Source organism: Giraffa tippelskirchi, chromosome 3, assembly GCF_054371585.1.
Source record: "Giraffa tippelskirchi isolate mGirTip1 chromosome 3, T2T-mGirTip1v1.2.pri, whole genome shotgun sequence".
NCBI lineage: Eukaryota > Metazoa > Chordata > Mammalia > Artiodactyla > Giraffidae > Giraffa > Giraffa tippelskirchi.
The window spans coordinates 83,739,059-83,763,172 of NC_137277.1; the positions used below are offsets into that span (position 1 = coordinate 83,739,059).

General features: G+C 38.7%; 1 protein-coding gene across 14 annotated transcripts in view; it reads left to right on the forward strand.

The window, feature by feature from the left end:
* The window catches only part of LOC145543551 (uncharacterized), a 570,959-nt gene that overhangs the window by 446,055 nt on the left and 100,790 nt on the right, over positions 1-24,114 (forward strand). For 9 of the 14 annotated variants that reach the window (XR_014080843.1, XR_014080817.1, XR_014080841.1 and 6 more), the window contains one exon: positions 18,340-20,218. The exons of 1 other annotated variant lie outside the window; for it this stretch is intronic. The gene's annotated coding sequence lies outside the window, so the exon portion shown is untranslated. Of the gene's footprint in view, positions 1-15,487; positions 15,538-18,339; positions 20,219-24,114 lie in introns of those variants that run through there. 4 more of the 14 variants (XR_014080854.1, XR_014080846.1, XR_014080828.1 and 1 more) reach the window with 2 other exon arrangements.

Sequence of the window (24,114 nt, forward strand, 5' to 3'; positions counted from 1 at the left end):
GAATGAGTGAGCAGACATGGCAGGAGGCTGCTTGGTCCTTTGTCTCTCAGCCTTCCACACTTGTAACTTGCTGGGATACCACATTTTCAGAGTTGGTTAACACAAAACCCACATTTGGCCCTTAGAATTCTCACTATGATGTTGGATGAGTCTCTGGGTCTGAGCGCCCTCCTTGGCAGAGAGGCCAGGGTCAGAGACTGTCAACATTTATGACTACAGCAATATTAAAAATGCTTTCAACCACATTTTTTATTTGGCGAGTGTTCTTGCTTTGTTGGATTTTATCTGGTTGATTGCTTTGGTAAACTGTGTGTTTGTTTTTGGCATGAATGTGGCATTTTGAGATAGCATATGTTCCTAAGATATTTCTCACTTGTGTTGACATTAACCACTTTATAGGAATTGCCTGAGGCACCCTGCCCATACACAAGTTTATCTTTCAGAAAAGCTTACAAAATATGTTAATAAGAGTAGAGGAAGGGAAGGATAGTCTAAATTGAAAGTCATCTATTTAAAAAGTGGGAGGATAAAGGGCCTAACTGACAAAATAGTCTAACTAGCATCCTGGACCAGAAATAGCAATTATCAAGTACATTCGATAGCCACAAACACACTGCTGATACAGAGCAAAAATCTAAAACCTGAGCTTTTCAGAGTAAACTGCAGTTTCTGAAAAGACAGACCAAATTTGTGAAACTGTTAAAACTTAGATTAGAATAGCTCTCTTCTACCATCAATTTTGTCAAAAGTAATAAAAATCCTCAAGAATCTTTAACTTGAGGTAAATAATCCATTCTCAAATAGTGGAAATATTGACATGCAAACCAATGCTATTAAAGATTGGGCTAAGAAAGTCCTAGCTGAAAACATACAGGCTTAGGAAAACTTAAAGAATAAAGGCCATTACTTTCTAAGCCAGAAATAATCTGTGACTCCCAGCTAGTCTAATGTATTGCATTTGGATAACTGTGGCTTCATCAAAACTTTTCAAACAGTGCCCATTAAGTTGGGCAAATATAAATATAAATAAAATACAAATATAAATATAAAATATAAAATACAAATATAAATATAACCTCAGTCAAGAAGACTTCTTACCTTCTTGATTTAAGGACTTAATCTCAGCAGTTATTGTGGAAGTATGGCAAAATTAAGTTGAAAATAGGGATGTAAGTTGAAGAGGAAATATTCTTTTAGTAAGTGGTATGAGAATTCCCTTTGAGGGGAGAGCCATCTTTGTTGGGAAAATTTCTAATTTGAAGAAGAGGCAGAAACAGTAATACTCACCAACTATTCTAGGGTTTCCTGGTATTTCTCAGACTCTTATAGTTAGTGGAGCCATGTGGGACATTTTCTGGCCAGTGGACCATAGACCTCAGCAGTGACCACAACACTGTGTGATGCTTTGAGGTAGTAGCTTGCAGGAGTGCTTGATGTGTTGAAATGGTTGTACTCCTGTCACCTGGGGTCCCTGAGTGGCATTGTGGAATAGGTGTCCTTGATAACCCATGTTGGACATCCACCAAGAGTTGGAGGTAATCTTTTGTTGTGATAGCCTCTAAGATTTTATAATTAGATTTGTTACGGGAGCTTTCTCTCACCTATCCTGATATATACAGATCTTGAAAAGCCTACGGGTGCACAGAACTAATGTGCATGAAGAACGTGGACCTTGTTCTAAGAAAGGAAAAGAAAGAGAGTAATATAGGCAGGAGGTGAAGGGAGGCTGTGAATCATACAAGGGAATCCCTACCCTATAACTTTCAAATCTTGAGTAAATGCTACAAAAACTCACTAATACTTGTTGTGAGTAGATCATCAGTAAAGCTTTGCACCAGGATGATGCAGGAATAGAAGAAAAGGCAATACACTTGCTCTCAGAAGCAATATCACAATAGCATGGGGAAGCAGCAGAAATCTTGGGCAGGCTTGTGAGATCTTCAACCGATGAAATAGAGGGGCTGAGGCCCTCCTGTGTCCAACTCAAGGGTCAAGGAAGCCTGAGCTTTCTTGTTTTGTTTGGGCCATTAAACCATTTCTTATAGTCACAGTAAAAGGTTTTTTACTAAAAAATTACTTTCATTTGATTCTGTAAAATCCAGGCAGTCTTACTACATAATCATAGAATCTCAAGATCTCAAGGTTACAAAAAAATCAGTGGTTGCCTACTCTAATCCTTCCCTTTCCCTCTTTCTGGTCTAATCCCAGCAGGTGGCTTCTGCTCTCTGCTTGGACAGCTCCACTGTAGAGAATTCACTCTCCCCCAAAGCAGCTCATTCCATCTCTGTGTGGCTCTGACAGTCTCTAAGTTCTCCCTTACATTGAACTAGAGTCTTTCTCTCTGTCATTTAACCCAGCAACATACAAAACAAGTCTAATCTCTCTTCCACAAAATAGATCTTCAACTACTCTGACAGTTATTTTTGGAAAAGCATTACCCATATTCCCTTCACCAAGCCTGGGTAAGGTCTGTCCCTTTTCTTCTACTAATTACTCTGCCCTTCAGAAATGGTTAGATGGCAGGAAGGGGGAATAAAAGGGAATGTGGATCATGTTAATATCAACCAAAGACCTAATTAAGCAAGATTTCTTGTCTGCTCATTACTTCCTCATGAATTTCATCTCAAGGGACCCATTAAATGGGTGAGAACCATTGTTGCCTTTTGAGTAGATCAAGTAAGAGCTTCCTTCATGGTATAATTTGAGACTAAGCCAAAGCTCTCTGCCTTAAAATCCCAAGCCCAACCAAAACATTCAGCCATAATTTCTTCTTTAGATAACTGGGGCTTCCCTGATGTTCCACCACCACAACAATCATGAAACATTTATCTGGCTGCAGCCCGTTCACCAAAGTAAGACCATCTGCTCTCCTTTACTCATGACACTCCAAAAAGTCCAAGTCAAAACTTATCTAAAAAACAGAAATAGAGTTACAGCTATAGAAAACAATTTATAACTATTAGGGGATAAGGGAGGGGGCACAAATTGGGAGATTGGGATTAATATGTAGACACTACTATTATATAAAATAGACAACTAATAAGGACCTACTATATAGCACAAGGAACTCTACTCAATACTCTGTAATGACCTGTATGGAAAAAGAATCTAAAAAAGAGTAGGTATATGTATAACTGATTCATTTTGCTGTACACTTGAAACTAACATATTGTAAATTAACTATACTCCAATAAAAAATTATTTTAAAAAAACTGATATGACTGACACTATACATTTTGAAGGTGCTAAAATGAGGAAATATTTCTCCTTCATGCCTTTCTGACCTCATTTATAACATTAGCCCCCAATATATGATATTCTCCATGTCTTGTTGAATTTTCAAACTACTGTCAGATTTATTTTCAGTCCTTAATTTCTACCACCCAGATTGGGCTGAAGGAACTCTAAGAGACTTCCCCTCCCCCTTCTAGGTCTGTCCTTGTCCAAATTTTGATTCCTTCTCCTCATGCAAATGAACCCTTAAAGATTAACCCACCAGGTTCTCTAGAGATGTCCAGACAAGTCTAAGGTCTAGGGTAAATGTGACTTAAGTTCAAGTGGAAAATCAAGACTGCATATTTCTGGTTTTTAATTTGAATATGAAGTGTGTAAACAACATTAAAACAGAAGAGTTCACAATAGGCATGTTTCAGTGACAGCACTAGTTCTACATAGCCCAAGAGTACATAACCAATATATGTTTAAAATGGGGTGGTGGTATTATAAATAAATTTAAATACCCCCTAATATGCCAGCAAATTTGGAAAATTCAGCAGTGGCCACAGGACTGGAAAAGGTCAGTTTTCATTCCAATCCCAAATAAAGACAATGCCAAAGAATGCTCAAACTACTGCACAATTGCACTCATCTCACACGCTAGCAAACTAATGCTCAAAATTGTACAAGCCAGGCTTCAACAGTACATGAACCGTGAACATCCAGATGTTCGAGCTGGATTTAGAAAAGGCAGAGGAAACAGAGATCAAATTGCCAACATCCACTGGATTATCAAAAAAGCAAGAGAGTTCCAGAAAAATATCTACTTCTGCTTTATTGACTATGCCAAAGCCTTTGATTGTGTGGACCACAACAAACTCTGAAAATTTCTTAAAGAGATGGCAATACCAGACCACCTGACCTGCCTCTTGAGAAATCTGTATGCAGGTCAGGAAGCAACAGTTAGAACTGGACATGGAACAACAGACTGGTTCCAAAGGGAAACGAGTATGTCAAGGCTATATATTGTCACCCTGCTTATTTAACTTCTATGCAGAGTACATCATGAGAAACGTTGGGCTGGATGAAGCACAAGCTGGAGTCAAGATTGCCGGGAGAAATATCAATAACCTCAGATATGCAGATGACACCACCCTTATGGCAGAAAGTGAAGAAAAACTAAAGAGTCTCTTGATGAAAGTGAAAGAGGAGAGTGAAAAAGTTGGCTTAAAGCTCAACACTCAGAAAACAAAGATCATGGCATCCAGTCCAATCACTTCATGGCAAATAGATGGGGAAATAGTGCAAACAGTGACAGACGTTATTTTCCTGGGTTCCAAATCACTGCAGATGGTGATTGCAGCCATGAAATTAAAAGACACTTGCTCCTTGGAAGAAAAGCTATGACCAACCTAGATAGCATATTAAAAAGCAGAGACATTACTTTGCCAACAAAGGTCCATCTAGTCAAAGCTATGGTTTTTCCAGCAGTCATGTATGGATGTGAGAATTGTACTATAAAGAAAGCTGAGTGCTAAAGAATCGATGCTTTTGAACTGTGGTGTTGGAGTAGACACTTGAGAGACCCTTGGACTGCAAGGAGATCCAACCAGTCCATCCTAAAGATCAGTCCTGAATATTCGTTGGAAGGACTAATGTTGAAGATGAAGCTCCAATCCCTTGGCCACCTGATGCAAAGAACTGACTCATTTGAAAAGACCCTGATGCTGGGAATGATTGAAGGCCGGAGGAGAAGGAGACGACAGAGGATGAGATGGTTGGATGGCATCACCAACTCAATTGACATGAGTTTGAGTAAACTCCGGGAGCTGGTGATGGACAGGGAGGCCTGGCGTGCTGCAGTCCATGGGGTCGCAGAGTCGGACAGAGTCGCAAAGAGCAACTGAACTGAACTGAACTGAATGAAAAGTGTCTGTTTTATATCCTGGCTCTTACCAACCAAGTGACCTTGGGCAAGTCTTTGAGCCTTCGTTTTCTCACCCTTAAAATGGAAACATTATTAATCCCATCCCCATCCACAAACCCTTTCACTTTTTCTAAGAATGACATAAAACTAGTACAGTGCCTGGTACAAAATAAGGAGGCAATAAACATTAGCTCTCTTTGTCCCCCACTGGCTCACTTCCCTTCCTTTTCCTTATCCAAGAAATACAAAGGCTAGTGGTTAATCAGAAAGCCTGGACCTACAGCCTCAGGTGCAGAGATGGACTAGCTTACCTTCACCCTTAATAATGAGGGATGGAGGAGGTGATCTCCTATAGGTTGATTAAGATTATGGATATAAGAATGAAATGTTAAGAACACCAGCTCTGGGAAGCATGGCTGGAGCCACAAACCATGGGTCAGTGTTCACAGATAGGGAAGAAAGGGTGGTTTATTTTTTTCATCTAGATGGAAAGAAACACTAATATAATTTTATTTCCGTAAAAACCTAAGGACTTTACACTTGTGCCTATTGTATATTTGTGTACTGTACTTAGTTGCTCAGTCGTGTCTGACTCTTTTGCGACTCCATGGACTGTAGCCTGCCAGGCTTCTCTGCCCATGGGATTTCCCAGACAAGAATATTGGAGTGGGTTGCCATTTCCTCCTCCAGGGAATTTTCCTGACTCAGGGATTGAACGCTGGTCTCCTGAATTGGCAGGCTGATTCTTTACTACTGAGCCACCAGGGAAGAAAGTCAGGATGTTTTTACAAAGTAAAAGCAAAGTAATAAGAATATTCAACAGTGGAAAAAAGATGCAGCATCTGCTCAGCAAGGTATCACACAAAACAATACAACCTTAAATAAAAAGCACTTCATCTAAATGTATATAGAAGCCAGCAGGCAATTGTCCGATATAAATAGGAGAGGGAAAAATGTTTTACTGCCATATCTTCCTTACTTGCTCTTTTCCCAGTGCACCTCAAAAAAAAAGGGAAGATATTTTGAATAAAAAAATAAAGCCAGAATCACCCCCATCCTCTCCATCCCCAAACCTCTCTTGAGGCACTAAGTCAGAGGGGAGACTGCCACCTACTGGGCCACCAATAACATCCCTCTACATTTTTTTGTCAGCCTTTCAATGTCTCCTTTAAAACCTGATTTGGTCTGAAGCTGCTTTGTTAGTGACACTGACAAAAGCCACAACCCAAGTTACCAATGTACAGAAACTTAAAAGCTGCAGCATGAATTAATCATAGGACAATCTCTTGCAAATTTCAACAGCGTTTTTTTGCTTTGGCATCAAAGAGCCTGCATATTCAAAGGGAAAAAGAAACCTTTCTCTCTGAATTTCTGTTGTTTTCTAAGGACAAAGTGCTTTAATAGTTTGTAAGTGCTGCTAATTGCTCCCTGGACAGCCCTAATCTAGCCATTTCCTCCTAGGCTTTTACTCTATAAATCCTTCAGAAGACTAATATATTGGTTTAGTATTCCTCAAAAGTACCCCTTTGATTTGATTGGTTTACGTGTTTACAAATAGTTTCTCTACACCCACCGTTTGAAAGAGCCTATTTTTAGAAAACCTGCTGCTATTGATCCCCTGAACAACTCCAGACTTGTCACAGTATGGCCAAGATCAACCACTCAACCCTCTTTCTCTGTCTCTAAGAACGCACTGCCTTATACTCAATAAAAACAGAAAATCTGAGTTCTCTGCCTACAGCCAGTTCTATGCCTTGGACAAATCACTGTGCCTTGGATTCTTCATTTAGGAAGCAGGAAAAGAAGGCTACTCTGAGAAGATCTATAATGATAATGTCTGCACTTCCCTGGTACACAACTCACAGCTCTGTCATGATGTAGCACTTTCTCCTACTCTTTGAATCTGCCGGTGAAGTAAGAATCATCACCCTAAAGAGGAGAATAAATAATTACCAAGTCAACCATGGAGCAGGTAGAGGAGACAGAATTCACATTCAAACCCTCCAGCCCTTGTTGGGGACTATTTCTTTTCTCTCCTACTACTGCTCTTCAGTATGAGATAGACTCATATGTGTGAATAAACTTGATGAGAATAAAGCTATGTGCAAATTAACATGCAATAAAGAACAACTACTGTCTTTTGAATTGATAGCTTGGGAAAACTGGCCTCCAACAAATATTATACTTAGTACTTTAAGATACAAAAATATTTGTTTATGAGACCAAGCAAGCGAGATGGATGGATGGAGAGAGAGATAAGAAAGAGCTCTTCTTTTTATGACTCCTCGTTAAGAAAGCTGCCAGTTATTCAAAAGGAACATTATTCCGGTTCTTTTCCATTTCAGGCTTTTTCCGCCTGCATGTTTGCAGATTGCTTAATTACTTCATTGGGCTTTGGAACTCGTACATTACAGATACATTATCATCCAAGTCATTACCTGCATATTTTCCCATTAAGAATAATTATAGCTTTTACCACCACTGCCCATGTACTTATGTCCTGCAGGCCTGAGCACACTGAAGTGATCATCTTTTGAAAATGATCTTGATGGGCAAGTATTGTGTGCCCAATCAGCAATAAGCAAGATGAGGTGGGAAGATTTCCATCTCCTCCTTTATTGAGCAGCTCAAAAATCACATTCCCATTATTTCTTCATAGTGCTACGCAGGACACTGTGGTGTTTTCTGTTCTCCTAAGAAATGAGTTAATGCTAAATGTAGAGACCAGTGGATGCTGGATTGTGTCTGCCTTTTCTTGGATTACCTTTCCAAGCACGTACACATCACCCATTTCCTGACTCAATTTCATTGTCTACAAAATGAGATTTATAAGATGCTTTAAAAACCCCAATCATCAAATATGAGATGGGACAGTCTTATAGATGGCAGCAGAGCCTCTTACACTGGTTAAGAGCCCAAGTTCTGGAATCCTGGCTCCTCCACTTTTTCAGTTCTATAAATTTGGCCATATTACTTAAGCTTATGGAGCCTCAGTTTCCACTGCTATAAAGAGAAGATAGTAGTGGTCCACACACTTAGATATTCAATGAGATCCCATTTACAAAGCACTTCACCCAGAGCCTGGTATGGGTGAAAGTTCAATCAGTGTTACCTATTATCATGATCATAGAATCTAAACTGAAAGAGTCTGGGGACTGTTCAACAAAACTCAGGCAACACATCTAGATTAAAAAGTATAATTGCCTGCCAGATAATAATCCAAAGACTTTGTGAAGGGGTCACATGTTATTTTAATCAATGGATCATGAAAGAGTAATATTTCAAAGGTAGGAGGAAACAAGCTAGCAGATGTTTGCAAAAAAAATATTAGATTGTGTCCAAGAAAAAGCTATTTAAATAACTGGTTAGTGAATAATCTGCAACTGGTTACTTCAAGAGATAATCGATTATTCTTCAGTTTTAAAAAATGTTTCTGTTTTATTTTCAACCCAGATAAAAAGTATTCACTGTTAAATTTTTTAGATTTTAAAAAAGCAGTGAAAACTTCTAATAAAATTACCTATTAGCACCTAGAAAGATTTAACATTTGTTATAAATTATTCCACTAGTTCTCACCTGTGGTTCTCTTATTACATACTCCATATACAATAAATAATATTTTTTATGTATACCTACTTAGCCATGTATTATAAATTTAATATTTTCTGTCATCTTCTTAATGGCCAGGTGATTTTCTATTCAATTAATGTAATTGATTTAACTGAGCCTTTATTTTTGGTTATTTATGTTTGTTCCCAAATGGTTGTCATACACATACATGTGGTTAAATCTTTGGATAAATTTCTAGAAGTGGCCTTGCTGGATCAATGAGAATATCCTTTTTTGTAAACAATTGATTTTAAATTCCCATATTTTCAACTTGTACACATAGACACATCTTAACTAGAATTTGGTGTCCTCGCTGGAATAATGCATGTGTTTCTTCTGGGACAGACTGTCTTTGAAGCAGGTTTTGCTGGCACTGCTCTGTGGTGCTGCAAACAGCAAATGGCCAAGGGTTCTGAGCACAGTTTCTACCTGGGCCCCAGTAGACTAAACATGTCACATTTACAACCTTCTTAGCTGTGCTTCCCATAAGCTGGGGATAGTGTGAACTGGAGTGTCCTAGCCAATATGCCCAACTGAATATGATTATCTCAAGTGTCTGGGCATCTTGTTTTTCCAAGACACATTTGGTGTCACTGATCTGAGTGGGCTGCTGTTCAAAACTGTTCAGAAAGTTCACCCATTTTTAAAAAGTGACTTGAAAGATTAGCTTGTATGTGCACAGAATATCTCTAGGAAGATACACAAGCTCTTGGGGACCAGGCTTGCTTCTGGCTGTGGAAAGTGAAAGTAGCAGAAGGGGTGAGAGACTTGCTTTTCACTTTTTTCTTTTATACAGTTTTAATTTTTTACCATGTGCCTGTATTCGAAAGAGAAAGTTTTAAGCAAGGAAGATTATGCCTAAAAGAAACAACATATGCATATAGATGTTTTCTTTTTTTTTTTTTTAATAAATTTATTTGTTTTAGTTGGGGGCTAATTACTTTACAATATTGTAGTAGTTTTTGCCATACATTGACATAAATCAGCCATGGGTTTACATGTGTTCCCCTTCCTGGACCCCCCTCCCACCTCCCTCCCCATCCCATCCCTCTGGGTCATCCCATTGCCCCAGCCCTGAGCATTTTCTTATTGTCATCTACTGATTAGTAAAACATAGCAAAGTGATGCACTTGGATGAGTTTACAAAAAGGGAATAGTTGAATATTTAACTATTTAAATATTTAACTATGAGGTCTAGAGACAGACTGCCTAGTATTTGTAGATTTTGAAAAGCAAAAGAGGGTTTTTACTGCAAGTGTCTAACTGACTTTATGATGTTATTTACAGTTTTGCAAATAGTCCATGGGAGGGAGAGAGAGTTGCAGAACTTCCCTTTAGATAGTGGTGACTCCAAATTTGAGAACTGCCACAAGCCTTTGCAAGAGGAGATGACCCAAAACATTTGGGGAGTTTGGTTTTGTCTTTTGTTTTTGAGCATATGCAGGGGTATGGTTGAGGGACAGACAGTAGTTAAACAGATGACGGAACTCGAGTTCAATACCCGTGTAATCTGATTACCCCTTAAACAGCCATGTACTTAAGAAGCACATGTTTTGAAATCAGTATTTCTCTGATTTCAGAGGAAATCATTCACAAGATAGAAGAATATTAAAAATTCCTGAAACCATTCTAATTCCACCTCCTGTGCATAATGTGCTCACTCATTGGAAATGTATTGCTGGCAAAGCAGGTGATATGGTGACAGGGACAAGTAGACTCTGCTGTCACACAAGCCTAGATACATTCTTCCGCCCAACGTTTCACTATACATGATAAACAGAGTGCTGTTATGCCTGTTTTATGGGTGACCCCTGCTGCCTTATTTCAAAGTGGTTCTTCCCAAGCTGCCAGCATCGTCAGAATGGGATCTCCCCTCCAGGATTTTAGGTTCAGGCCATTCTCATCTCAGTTAATGAGAGTACAGCAGACTCTTTATAAGGACTCTAGTCTCTATTAGCAGATTGAGCACTGTGCCTCTCACACAATATCGAATAGGCATTCAATAAGCATTTGTTTAATGAATTCCCAAGTTCATCATGGGGATATAACACAGTATTTCCCCCATAAACACGGAACAGTCTCAGGTGGCCTGAATAACAAGGCTCTATGGTTTGGTCCACATTCCCTCCCTGGCTGCTGCTTTGACTGCCAAATGTGATTCAAACAGAGCAAAAGGTAATCATTGTGTCCAAACAATAAAGTCTGGTTAGAAAACATTGTCATTGTATAACCACAGGTTGTGTTAAGCTTAGAATTCTCATTCCCAGCACTGCCTATGATGATCTCTTTAAAACCAACTGAAGACTGACTTATCTCATTGTACTAAACTGTTCAAAATCCAAGAAGTTTGAAAAAGTGGCCCCCATGATGAACGATATGATGGACAGTCTAAAAACAGAGTCGAACGTTTATCCTGCTCTCCTTTGAGAGAGCAGCATCTGCCTTGCTCGGTTGTTATAAAGGGAAGCCAAGTGCATGGATGCATGTACCGCTGTGAGCAGTGTCCCTACTGCGGATCAGACATTTTCTTTGAACAGTCATATAACGACACAACACAATTTTGAAGAAAGAACATTCATAATGTTTTAAACTTATTGAGTGAAAATTGAGGGAACTATTAATATATTTAGGCCACCTAAATTAAGACACCAAATCCAGATATTTCAAGAGCAGTACGGTAGTAAAACACAAAGACACCAGTAGGTACAAATTAACTGATGGGATAATATGCTTGTCGGTGACCGTAAGCTCTATATGGCATTACCATTGTTAGATTCCCCTGATGTACAGGCAATAGCGACATTCCTGGGATGCAATCTGTCTCAATACTATCATGGCTGAGGTGGCCCTTTAGGGATTTTAGGTATTTCAATTATATTACCTTTGCTTTATAATTTTAACTGAGGTTATTGTATAAACATTTTTACTGCATCATCATTAATAGTCTAAGGAAAGAAATCTATTTCTGCCAACAGATAGGAAATAAATCTTCACTATCTCTTTGGTCCACTAGTTTACATTTAGAACATCGTACCTTTTCCGAAAAGCTGTTGGAGACACATGCACTCATTATTATCCTGCAGTGATTTATCACTTAACTTTGAGACACACAATATATCCAACTTACCCACTAACTGGTGTTAAAAAAAAAATTCAACTGAGTAAATTTTTTAAAGATCTTATTGCCTTTATTCAACAATTCATGAATTGAGCAGTATCCCATCTAACAGATAAAAAGGAGCTCTGTGGGGCTATACAAAAGGGAAGGCTTTTATTGGCAGGAGGGGCAGGGCAGGGGTGTTATGCTAGCAAAGAGCGGATTGTCTGTGGCGAAGTCACCTTCCTTCAGGGGCCAGCAGGGGTCTGTGGGGCAGATTACCTTACTAGTGCTGACCAGGTCATCCCAGACTGACTGCTTTAAGATTCCATTCCTGGCAGATGTTGGAACTGTAATTAGGTGTTAAGTCTCAGTTTGGTGACATGGGGCTTAGCACAGGTGACTCTGTTTGGGGGCCTGTTGTCTCTATGTTTGTTGTTGTTAACAATCCTCCTGTATTGATTGGACTCTCGGCCTGAGAGATGTGATCCCAATTTAAGGCACTAGAGCCATTCCCAGCTACCATTCTGAAGTTCTCACAGTTTCTGCTGTTTCTCTGTGTGAGAGTCACAGGTCATGACACCAGGTTTACATTTTTTAAGTCAGTCATTCTCTTTGTTCCTTTTCTGACATCCCTTCCTAACCAGGGAAGTAGGGACTTTCTAAAAGAAGTTCATATTGCTGCTGCTGCTGCTGCTGCTGCTAAGTCGCTTCAGTCATGTCCGACTCTGTGCGACCCCATAGACGGCAGCCCACCAGGCTCCACCGTCCCTGGGATTCTCCAGGCAAGAATACTGGAGTGGTCTGCCATTTCCTTCTCCAGTGCATGAAAGGGAAAAGTGAAAGTGAAGTCGCTTAGTCGTGTCCAACTGTTAGCGACCCCATGGACTGTAGCCTACCAGGTTCCTCCGTCCATGGGATTCTCCAGGCCAGAGTACTGGAGTGGGGTGCCATTGCCTTCTCCGGAAGTTCATATTAATGTATGGCAAAACCACTACAATATTGTAAAGTAAGTAGCCTCCAATTAAAATAAATAAATTTTTTTAAAAAAGAAGTAAATCCTGAGTCACTAATGCCTCATGGTAGGTCCTTTCTAACTCAACAATGTAACTTCAGGGGAGTTGACTGGTGAGGTGTCTCAGTTTGATTGATTAAGAGCACAGTTGGGATTCCCAGGTAGCGCTAGTGGTCAAGAACCTGCTTGCCAATGCAGGAGACATAAGAGGCGCAGGTTTGATCCCTGGGTTGGGAAGATCCCCTGGAAGAGGGCATGGCAACCCACTCCGGTATTCTTGCCTGGAGAATCTCATGGACAGAGGAGCCTGGCGGGCTACAGTCCATAGGGTTGCAAAGAGTCGGACATGACTGAAGCGATAGCACAGCCCAGCATAGCAAGAGCACAGTTAGATAACCTAAGAACATTGCTCAGTTATCTATAGGCCCAAGGAGAATGATAAGTACGATAGACAAAGATAAATGCTGACAGAGCACAAACCACTTCCACTAAGGTGGGACTGTTAATGAATTTGTTTGCAGGGAATTGTTGAGTTTGCCTGTTCCAGCCAAGGGTCAGTTACATTTTCAATGCATTTAGTAAGTAAATCTCCTACCCTAAAATAAAAACTTGTTCTAAATTCCTTGCAAAAATGAATAGTGCCGCTAAGATCTCATATTTGAGAGCATATCTGATTTAGATAAGCGTAAGAATGTGAGGGTACAAATGTGCTATGCTTTGCATAGGTATTGTGTCCAACTGGACAAGTGCAGTTATAATCAAAGAAAGTAAACACAAGGCACTGAATGTTCTAACTGTGAAAGTAGACTCTGTGACTTACAAGGAGGGCTGATTATAGTTTATAGTGACACTGGAACTAGAAGAAAAGTTGGTCAAAGGGAGGACCAAGGGTTCTCTAGCGTCATGGACAGATAAAAGTTTTTGATGACAAATCCAGCAGTTTGAAAGGTCACCTCTCTTTAGTGATGGCCTGGAAGGTATGGATAATGACATATTTCCAGAACAATGCCAGAGTAACAGAAAGAAAGAGAAGAAGAAGGGGTTTCATGTTTAGTTGAAGTATGAAGTCTTGATCTGGCATCTTGGGTGGAAACAATAAACCTCCATGCCGACTATTCTTCTTCCTCATCAGTTTGATTTGGAGGTCTCCAGCATTTGCTCAGGACCAGATGTCAGATGGAGCCTTCCTGAGCTTTGAGATATGTCCCTAAAGCTCCATGCCTTCTAGTTTCACAGCAGTGTCTGTGGTCAGGAGTGTCTTTTCCTGAGTCTCACTTTTGCAAAAATATCAGAATAAAACAATAACTGTTCATGACAAAAGACTTTAAAATGCTCATGGTTAAAGATTTGATGAGAGTTCATTAGAATGGAATTGACAAATAAATTTGGTTATTTCTATGATACACAGGATTTTAAGATAATAACTGGAATTGCCAACTGATAACATTATACCAGAACCAGCAAATTTCCAGGAATTTCATACAATGTCTGGAACACTTATAACATATACCTATATAAATACAATAAAAAGAAGACATAGTAATACTTCTTATTTAACATTGCATCCCATCTAATCTATCATAGTAAATAAGCCTAAGTAGTTTAACATATCTCTTTTTATAAGGAAAGAGAACAAAAATTTTGACATGTTCCAGGAGCCCTCTGGAAAATCCCAAAGTTAGTTCAAGATCAAAAAAAATTCATTTAGAACTTCATTTGGGAAAGTTGTCAAAATATCATAAGGTTTAAACATTTAACTAAATGTGATCACAGATTATTATGAAATAAAGCTTAATTATCTAACCAAGGTGACAATGGAAGGTATGTTAAAGGCAAATACAGAAAGTTACATAGTTATGAGCAAACTTTAGCTCTTTTAATATTGAAAAGCAGTTTTCTTAAGGAATCAAACATCTGATAAAAAAAAACAATATGAAGCACAGTTAAGACACCAAAATCTTTACTATTCAGAGACACTACCTAAAAGGTAAAGAAATTTTTGCAATTTGTTATCAAAAACAGGCCAGAAGTCAAAAAAAAAAACAACTTTGTCCTTCTAACAGAGAGAAAACCAATTCTAATTTTGCACCAGTACTCTTTTGATATTAAACAGTTTTTTAAAATCTTAAATAACTGTATTGCAATCTTAACCAGCTTGACTGTGCATAAAATTCCTTTCCCGGGATTCCTTTTCCACAAACCTTCCGCAATTTTGTCCTATTTTTTTTTTCTTTCTTATCCTGGAACAATAAATCGTTTTACTTTCCTTACCTACTTTTCGTACACATTTGATTAGAATTCTTAACCTTTTAAATCTTCAATTCCTAATGAAAACTAAGAAGTAATCAATTGTGGACTTTGTTATACTAGCATTCTGTGGATTATAGGTTAGCAAACTTACATATTTCATAATTTCTTGAAGTACATTCTTCCTCATAGTAAACTTTCAATGTGGAACAAAACATGTTTACCAATAAATCCAAATGCCATTATTTCTTTTCTAAAAGGAACCCAAAAGTGGGTACACCTATGTGCAGTGATTAATATATTTGTATTTTATTTGAAAATGATCTAGATATTCAATTAATATTCATCATTTACTTCATCTCAATATAACTTTAAGGTTTCAAATAACCAAAAAGACTTTGGAAACTGTTTAAGTAGACATAAAACGTAAGTATTGCTGAAACTTTCACCTAGAAACTTATACCACTTACATCTACTTAATTCACTTGTTCTTAACAATTATGTTTGGATTGCTCATGAAGATGTCATCATAGAAAGTTATTTTACTTGCTAACATTTTGTAACACAGATAACATGAGCTTATTTGACTAGTAAACCCAGGTAGAATAAAAGTTGTATGCCTGTATTATTTCAAATGCTGATAACAGTTTATTGCTGATAACACATCTATTTTATAATTAAGTTAATAAACTTTAACTTTTATTTACCAATGATTATCTCTGATCATGTGAACTTGAAAAATTCTTGGGTTAGTTCCTATTATATTTCTGGAAGTTTTAGGAATACTTATTTCATAGTAAGTGTGTAAGTTTTCTTTAAGGCAATTAAACAGAACTCTTTTTCAGGTTAATTTTGGCAATTCCATTTGGAGGCAGAAAATACCACAAATCTACAACATGCATATATATAGACATGCATAAACAGACAGACACCTTATAGCTTCTGTTCTAAAATTTTAGCCATAAATCAGGTACAATATTACAAAACTCACTAGTCATTAAAGAAATTGGATCCAAATTCTGTTTCTGGCAAATGGAATAAGTTAAGGTTACCCGCTCTGATGGCTAAAACTTTTTACTAATATTTGTGGAGAAGACACTTACAGTTTTTCATCCACTTAAATTACAAATTATGTTTTCCCCTTTTGTTTTCTTTCTGGTAAGAATTATCTCCCTGAAGTTTCTATTTTAAAGAGATGGCCTAAATAAGATTTCTGGAGATGACCAGATGACCAGGTGCTTTTTACATCTCAAAAGCACAGGGAAAGAATGCAAGTTCCTCTAAGGACTCTTTTCCTAAAGCCAAAATTTTTACAATACCTATAAGCCTTTTGAGATGAATAAGGAAGGTTTTGGGATTGGTTAAAAAAGGATAGGTGGACTTTGAACTGCATTTCTGGTTTTGCAAAGATTTGTTAAGATACGGACAGTTGCTTTCAATTTCTCAAAGAATTGGGTTGCAACCTAAGTGATACCAAAAGGCTTAGGTGTCCATCCAACTGCATTATCTTCATTTTGCTTTTTCATATCAGGGAGAAGATTTAAGATGGAAATAAAAAGATTTCTATGTTCTGAATTTAGAGTTGTTTGGAATGTTTTAGTAAATCCTTCCAACAAAGTCTTCAGAAGGTTTTTCTCTCCCTCTGGGTACATTTAATTTGGTAGAGGAAGACTGAAACAAAAAATTCCTATCAAATTCTGAATATCAGCTTCCCATTTGGCCAATTTCTGACCATAGAGTTACTTTTTAAAAAATCCTTTCAAATATCTTGTCAGTTTTCAGCAAGGGCAAGAACTAATTATTTCTGGCGGTATTGAAAACTCATGGACCAAAAAGGTGTCCCCAAATAGGGTCCAGAAGATATTACTCTTCCAAGATTCAGAGACTCTCCCAAAGATGGCCAAAAGAAAAAAAAAAAAAAGACTTAGGTAATTACCCTGAGGGCTGGCAGCGATTTGGTAAGGCCCTCAGAGCAAGTAGAGTTCAACACACATTTTTGTCCAGCCAGCTTTGAGATTCCTCCAAACTGGTGGCTACCAAGCCAAGTTCTCAAGACACAAAACAAGATAGACAAGAAAATAATGGCTGCCCCTCGGAGAGAAAGAATCAATAATCAGTGGGTCTGGATTTGGAAATGAAGGGACAAGAAGTTTTATCTGCCCCTCTACTGGGTACTACAGACAGAGATTCTTGAGAGCTGACTCTGATAGTAATTATCATTCAGTGGCTTCTGCCAGTTTTCCCATCTGCAGGCTCTTGTATTACCAAATTTGGGAAGATTTTCCTTTAGCTTTAATTTTAGTTTTCCTTGGCGACTTAAGGGAATAACCCAGCAGTTTACCAGGAAATCTTTCAGAGTCCCATCAACCCTGGGAAGGGTCCATAAAGGGCTCCTCTTTAAGGGTAGATATGGGTACATTGTAAGGTCACTAACTTGGCAAACTTCTGCTTGTGCTCTTGTCATCTCTTCAGAGTGGAAAAACAATTCAGACAGAGGATTACTAGAATGAGTGATCAAATTAAAGAGGATGGAGGGGAGCGATGGGAGTTACATCAGTCTCATAGTCTTTTGTTTTAGGTACCTCTTGTGTTTTTCTCGTTAACCTTTTGCAAGAAATTTTTCAATGAGCTAGTTTGGAATTTGGGAGTCTTTTGGAGGTATCCCAGTGTGTTTGATTTGGGAGTCCTTGCTTGCAAGTGCACTTCCTAAATGATCTTATCTAATTGAAACATTCCTCATAATGCCATTGTAATTCTAGATTGCCTTAGTAAGATTTTGCCATTTTTGTAGATAGCTACGGCTGCTGGGACCACAGTTCTTAGACATAAAATAAGCAGGTGTGCTGGAAGGTGGCATACTCACCTCTTTGGAAATTGAGGATCTTATTTCTTTAGTCAGTCCTTGGACCTCTAAGAGTCAAATTAATATCTCAGAGGAACCTCAAATTAATACCAGAGTCAAATTAATACTAATAAGAATTAATACCTATTACTGTGTTGGGAATTGTGAAATGTTTTATAGCATACGTCTGCACAGAAATTTTCTTGAGGTTGGCAGGTGACCTACTGTCATTCTAACCCATTCCATGACCAACTTATCCTATTATGAGAGTCTTAGAGTTAGGTGGTGAGTGCTCAGCATAAGCCCACTAGTTTTGGGGCTTTGGCTTCCAAGATTCTTATTAGCAATAGATCTTTTATTCTTTTACCTTGTGTGCATATTAACAGAAACCAAGACTAACCAAGAAAATGAGACTGTGGACACCAGTAGTAACCAAAGATATGGTACTCCACCAAAAGAAGGCACTGGCCAAGAGAAGGCTTCAGGTGTACATAACTAGAAGTTCCCAAAATGGAGCTCCAGTATGAACCATCAGACCCCAACAAATGAAGACTGCAGACCAACCACGGGCTAAGGTCTTGAGATCCAACTGGAACTGTCTGCCAGCTCAAGCTGACCTTCTAAGCCCTGGACTGGGGATCAGGGTCCTAGCCCAGGTCCTTGTCTTGGCTGAAGAGGTTGTTTTTTGGTTGGATTCACCTAGCCAATAACAAAACAGATACTGAGACTGCAACAGTACAAGTTTTATTCAATGCCCAAAGAATGGAGAAGCAGGAACTCAGTTCACAAATCAACTTCTTAACTCGATTTGAGCAGAAACACTGTATGAATAAGAAGGTTGAGGAATAGGAAAGAGAGGGAGGAATATTCATGACTTAGCAGAGAACAGGGGTGTGGTCTGGAACTAGAACTAAGGCAACTCTTATTCAGTCCCTATATGGGCTTTTCTGGTTGATGTCATGACAACTGTCAACTGGCATGGTGCTGATGGGAATGGCATTTAGCATGCTAATATATTACAATGAGTGCATAATAATGCTCAAGGTCTTCTATTAATAGAAGTCAAAACTTCCACCACGTTGGGCCTAGCTTGTTTTAACCAGTTCTTAATTTCCTCTTTGCTGCTTCTTCCTGGGACTTAGATAAGAGCAGCTGGTTTCCATTTGCAGAATGGGCAGGGGTTTGATTCTGGGGCAATAGCTTTGGTAACAATGTCAGTCTAAACCGACTTGTTAACCCTGGACTGGAAAGCCAATTAGATGGGGAACTCAATGCAAAGAGAGGAAAGTTCACAACCAAGAGGAACTTGCTCACAGCCCTTGAAACAGTAAGAAAGACAGAGAACTCAAAGGGTTTGTGGATACTGGCACCTGTGTTTCTTATTATCCCCAAAGCCTTCAGAAGTTTCCTTTGGATCTCATCACTACCACCAACACTGTTTTAAAAACAAATTCAACTGAATAAATTTTTAAAATCTTATTGGATTTATTCAATGGTTCATGAATCAAGGAGGATCTATCTAGCAGATAGAAAGGAGCTCCAAGCTTCATAGGCAAAGAGGGGAAGGACAAGGAAGTTATATTAACAAAGAGCAGACTGTGGCGTGGTCACCTTCCTTTAGGAGACAGCAGAGGACTATAAGGCAACACTAGTACTGACCAGGTGATTTCAGACTGACTGGTTTAAGATTCCATTCCTGAGAGAAGTTGAAAACTGTAACTAAGTTAGGTATTAAGTCTTGGTTTGGTGACATGGGGCTTAGCACAAGTAACTCCATTTTGAGCCTGTTGTCTCTTTTCCTTAACACTGGTGTCTTATTCCAATTACCATATTTTGAATTAATTAACTCAAAATATGTTACTTTTACAGACACAAAACATTATTTTGAAATCTTCTGCTTTAAGCCTCTAACTAATATTTATACATTTCTTTAACTAATATTTACTGAAAACCTATTATGTGCCCAACACTGTTACTCAAGGATAATTTTTAGCTTTCCAAATATATCTGAAACTTCTAATGTTAAAATTTATTCTCAAAAAACATTTTGTAAGAAAAGCTTCAGTATCAGAGTATAAAAATATGAGATTGTGAGTTTTCATATGAGCGATGCCGATAATCCATGTGTGATCCAGAGGTCATATATCTGTGCCTCTGTTTCTTTATCTGCAACAGAATAGTTAAGTAATTTTTTCCTTGCCCTGATTCAGCTGTTAAGAGAAACAGCTAATAAAAATTGTTGCAAAGTACCATGAATATTTAAAAGTGCCTCATCATCGTGATTAATAATAATATATAAGGCTCAAATATTGAAATGACTCTCTGGCATTATTCCAAATCAAGAAATATAATCTCTGGCCTTGCATAGTAATGAAGAGAAACAGTGTGAGATACTTTTATTGTACCACTTTGAATGAACATAGTGATGAATATCTTTAATTACACTGTATTCTATAACAGTGGGGGGGGGAGCTCATGCACGCATTCATGTGTATTTTAAACTAACTGTATTGCAGTTCTCTCAACAATGTATCTAGGGTTCAAATAGAAACATTTCCAAACCAGGCAGACATTTACATGTTTGTACCTAACCTTGGAATGAATGCTTATTTTGATAGAGAAGTTAAGCAGCTAGCAGTTCTCTGTTAAAAGATCTGATTTCATAGATTTCAAAATCTGTCATCTTCATGTTAGCCGACTGTCTGGCACCTAATGAGAAAAACAAATTGCTTTTACTTTCCACGTAAGACATTTGCATTTAGAACTTTTTTTGCTCATAAAAAGTTTATAAAGCACCCACTCAAACCATTCTACCTGCATTTTTCACCTAAAAGGGTCTTTATGAAATCTTACAGTAAATTTAATAACCCTCTTCAATAAACATGAGCTTTTATGAGCGTGTCATATCTAAATAGACTCAATGGTCTGGGAATAAAATCTGCATCAGTAATATTTTCGGTGCTGTAATATCCTACATATTTTTTTAAAAGCCATGTGCAGAGCAGACCACTGCATAAGCAAAAAAATAGCCTCCAAGTTTAAGAAAGCAACTGGTCAGTGAACACCTGGGTGACTCATTAAGTTCAGTGTGAAATGTCCTGGTGTGTACAACATTGAGCTTCATAATATTCGAACATTAGCATCTTTCATTTTCTTCCATTTTCCGCAAAGGCACATTATAGAAAATAACTTTAGAAATGGCCTTCAGTAATCACTCACACTGGGTTTTTCAGGAAAGGGACCTCACATGAAACATTTCCCCATTTCAATCACTTCCACAGGGGACTTGTGCTTAGGCAAACCTGCTGACATGAGCCCTATTGCTCAGGGTACCTCATCGCTCCTTTCACCACTTAGGCTACCAAATTAGGCATGAGACTAGGACCCTCATTTCTCCTGCTGCTGGTGTGTATCAGTAAAGAATACTGGAAAATGCTAGTGACTTTTTTATAGCTGCTATATAACAAGAGAATGAAATGTCAAAGCCCTGAAAACTCCATCTTTCTTCATCCCATCAAAGCTCATCCAGCTACTGCTGATATGGAGACTTGCCTCTCACCTTCAACTTCGCCTTGCTAGCAAGTAGTGACTTAAAATTCAGCAATGCAGAGCAGCCCAAAGAGTCAAAATACTCTGATTCTGTGGTGACTGAACTAAGGGCTTGGGCAGACATTCAGAGCATTCAGAATCCCTGTCTTGAGGTAGCTTGCGTGCATGCATGCATGCTAAGTTATTCAGTTGTGTCCAACTCTTTGCGACCCAATGGACTGTAAGCCTGCCAGGGTCCTCTGTCCATGGAATTCTCTAGGCAAGAATACTGGAGTGGGCTGCCATCCCCTTCTCCAGGGGATCTTCCCAACCCAGGGATTAAACCTGTGTTTCCTGCGGCTCCTACATTGCAGGTAGATTCGTTATTGCTGAGCCACTGGGGAAGCCCTGAGATAGCTTACTTCCCCAATTAGACACATTCTTGAGAAGCTGTATGTAAATTGTTTCCTTCAAAATTAATTCACGTGTATAACACACCAAGAGATGGCTTTCTAAAATATGATGAACGTTTTTACACAAGTTTTTTTTTAATTCTTAAAGCCATATCTTTCTAAAATCAAGATTTGCATATGTAAGTCAAGATTTGCTTAAAGTAAATATATACAGAGTCAGATCAATTAAATCCAAAGAAAACCACCGATTCTTATTTTAGTCCTTGTTTCTATCTGTTCTTGCCTTCTCATACTTTTTTAACCAGAATTTCTGGCCAGAACCAAATAGAGGAAGATGTCCAACAGTCAGGAGAGCTCTGTTTCCCCTGTCTTTGAGTTCAAACTCCCTTTGCCAAATCACTAAGTGATAAAAACCAAGAAGCAGAAAGACTATGAGTAGAAGAGCTAAACATAAGACTTCAGGAGGAAATGATTTGATGGGATTTTGGGCTTTCTACTACCCTTATCTCATACTCTCACTGCCCTGGACCCCCCATAACTTGGGACACTAAAGCACAAGGAAGCCAAAGAGGAGCCTTATTCTTCCACCCTCAGGGCTTCCATCAACAGCCTCAGGCTAGAGCCAGAAGAACCGCTTGACCAGCCTGTCCCTCCTGAACAACCTCCCTGTCCTCACCCAAATCTCCTGTTGTGCTCACCTGAGGGCATTAGGTACCCTATGAGCATTTTATAGGATGCATTTCGCATTTTGTAGGATGCTCAGACAAAAGTGAGTTAGGCACACCAAGAATGTCCAAGCCTCTCACCTTGAAATCTTCCCCCAGTCAGCCCTTGGACAAGGGGAAGTACAATGAAGCAACAACAGTCCAAAGACTGACAAAGAAAAAGAAATAGATGAAAAGGACTCTAGTTAATCAACAAAATAGATCATTATCCTTAAATATACAGGAACTAAGAAGGCAGTACTTACATTTGGTTTTAAAGCGTGTCTGTAGGGCCTTTAGACAGGCATGCTGCCCACGGAACAGTGGGAGGCTATCTATTGGGATCCTGGCCAATTTGGATCAGGAACCCAGTTTCAGTGCCAGAGCCCCCAATGACCATAAAGAAGTTTCCTAGGGCCCACATAGCTGTGCCTACTAAATGCTCTGTTCCCGGGAATCAATGAAGCCTACTGCTCCAAATTAGTGCGTTTTAAAGCTACCAAATAAAATGAATGAGGTGATGATACAGAGAAAAGAAAACATTTAAGGATAATGAGCACAGAGAACAGAGCTTCATTCTATACAGGAGGAAAAAAAGGTCAGTAAATCCAGCACACATGTAATAGTCCTCGCCAATCAGCTCCTAATTAATCCTCATCCAGCCAAAGTATACTAGTTTAACCTTTTCATTCTGGGATTCTCACAATATTTACAAACCACTGCCTCGCAACAAGAATGGAAAACACACCCCTTCTGGAAGCTTCAGAATGGAGTGTGCTTCCATAGTACTAGATGAGGGTGCTCCTTATGTGGGGAGCAGTGTGGAGTCTGATCATACAATCAGACATCATAATATGATCAATTAGGGCTATTGTCTGTGTTTTTAGTGCCAGAGTTACACAAACTTGGCAGCAAAGGGTTTTGGAGATTTGTTTTACTTTCAAATAACAGTAATGTAATTGATCCACCTAAAACAATGAAGCTAACCTCAATAAAAAACAGGTGTCACTTGGATCCACCCCAAGAGTATGATGGGTGATTTATTAGAAAACCTTGTCAAAAAGCATTTTTATCCCTAAGGTAAGTCCATAGCTTGGGAATGCTAAGACTAAAGAATCTTCCAAAAGGTTCTAGGGCATAACCTCCAAAACAATATGTCTAAATACATACCTTTTTAGGATAAGTATGTTAATAATGTGACTTAAGGCTTTGAAAACCTTGAATTGAAAACACTGTGGAGAAATGCAACACATATCACCTACCTAATACTGTCATTTTGAGGCCCTGTGGTACAGAACTGGCCCCACTGTGAATAGAAGTGCAGAAAATGAAGTAGAGCTTTTGCATCATGTCCTTAAATCCAGGTTCACTCAGTTAGCCAACACACAGCCTTCTACCTACAGTGTCCGTCTCTTTCATCACTGTTTCGTAAAGAACCGGAAAACTATGCAACAGTCAGAGCTGGGGGGAGGTGCTAGACAGTAGCCAGATTATAGTCACTGTGGTAACAGTCTAA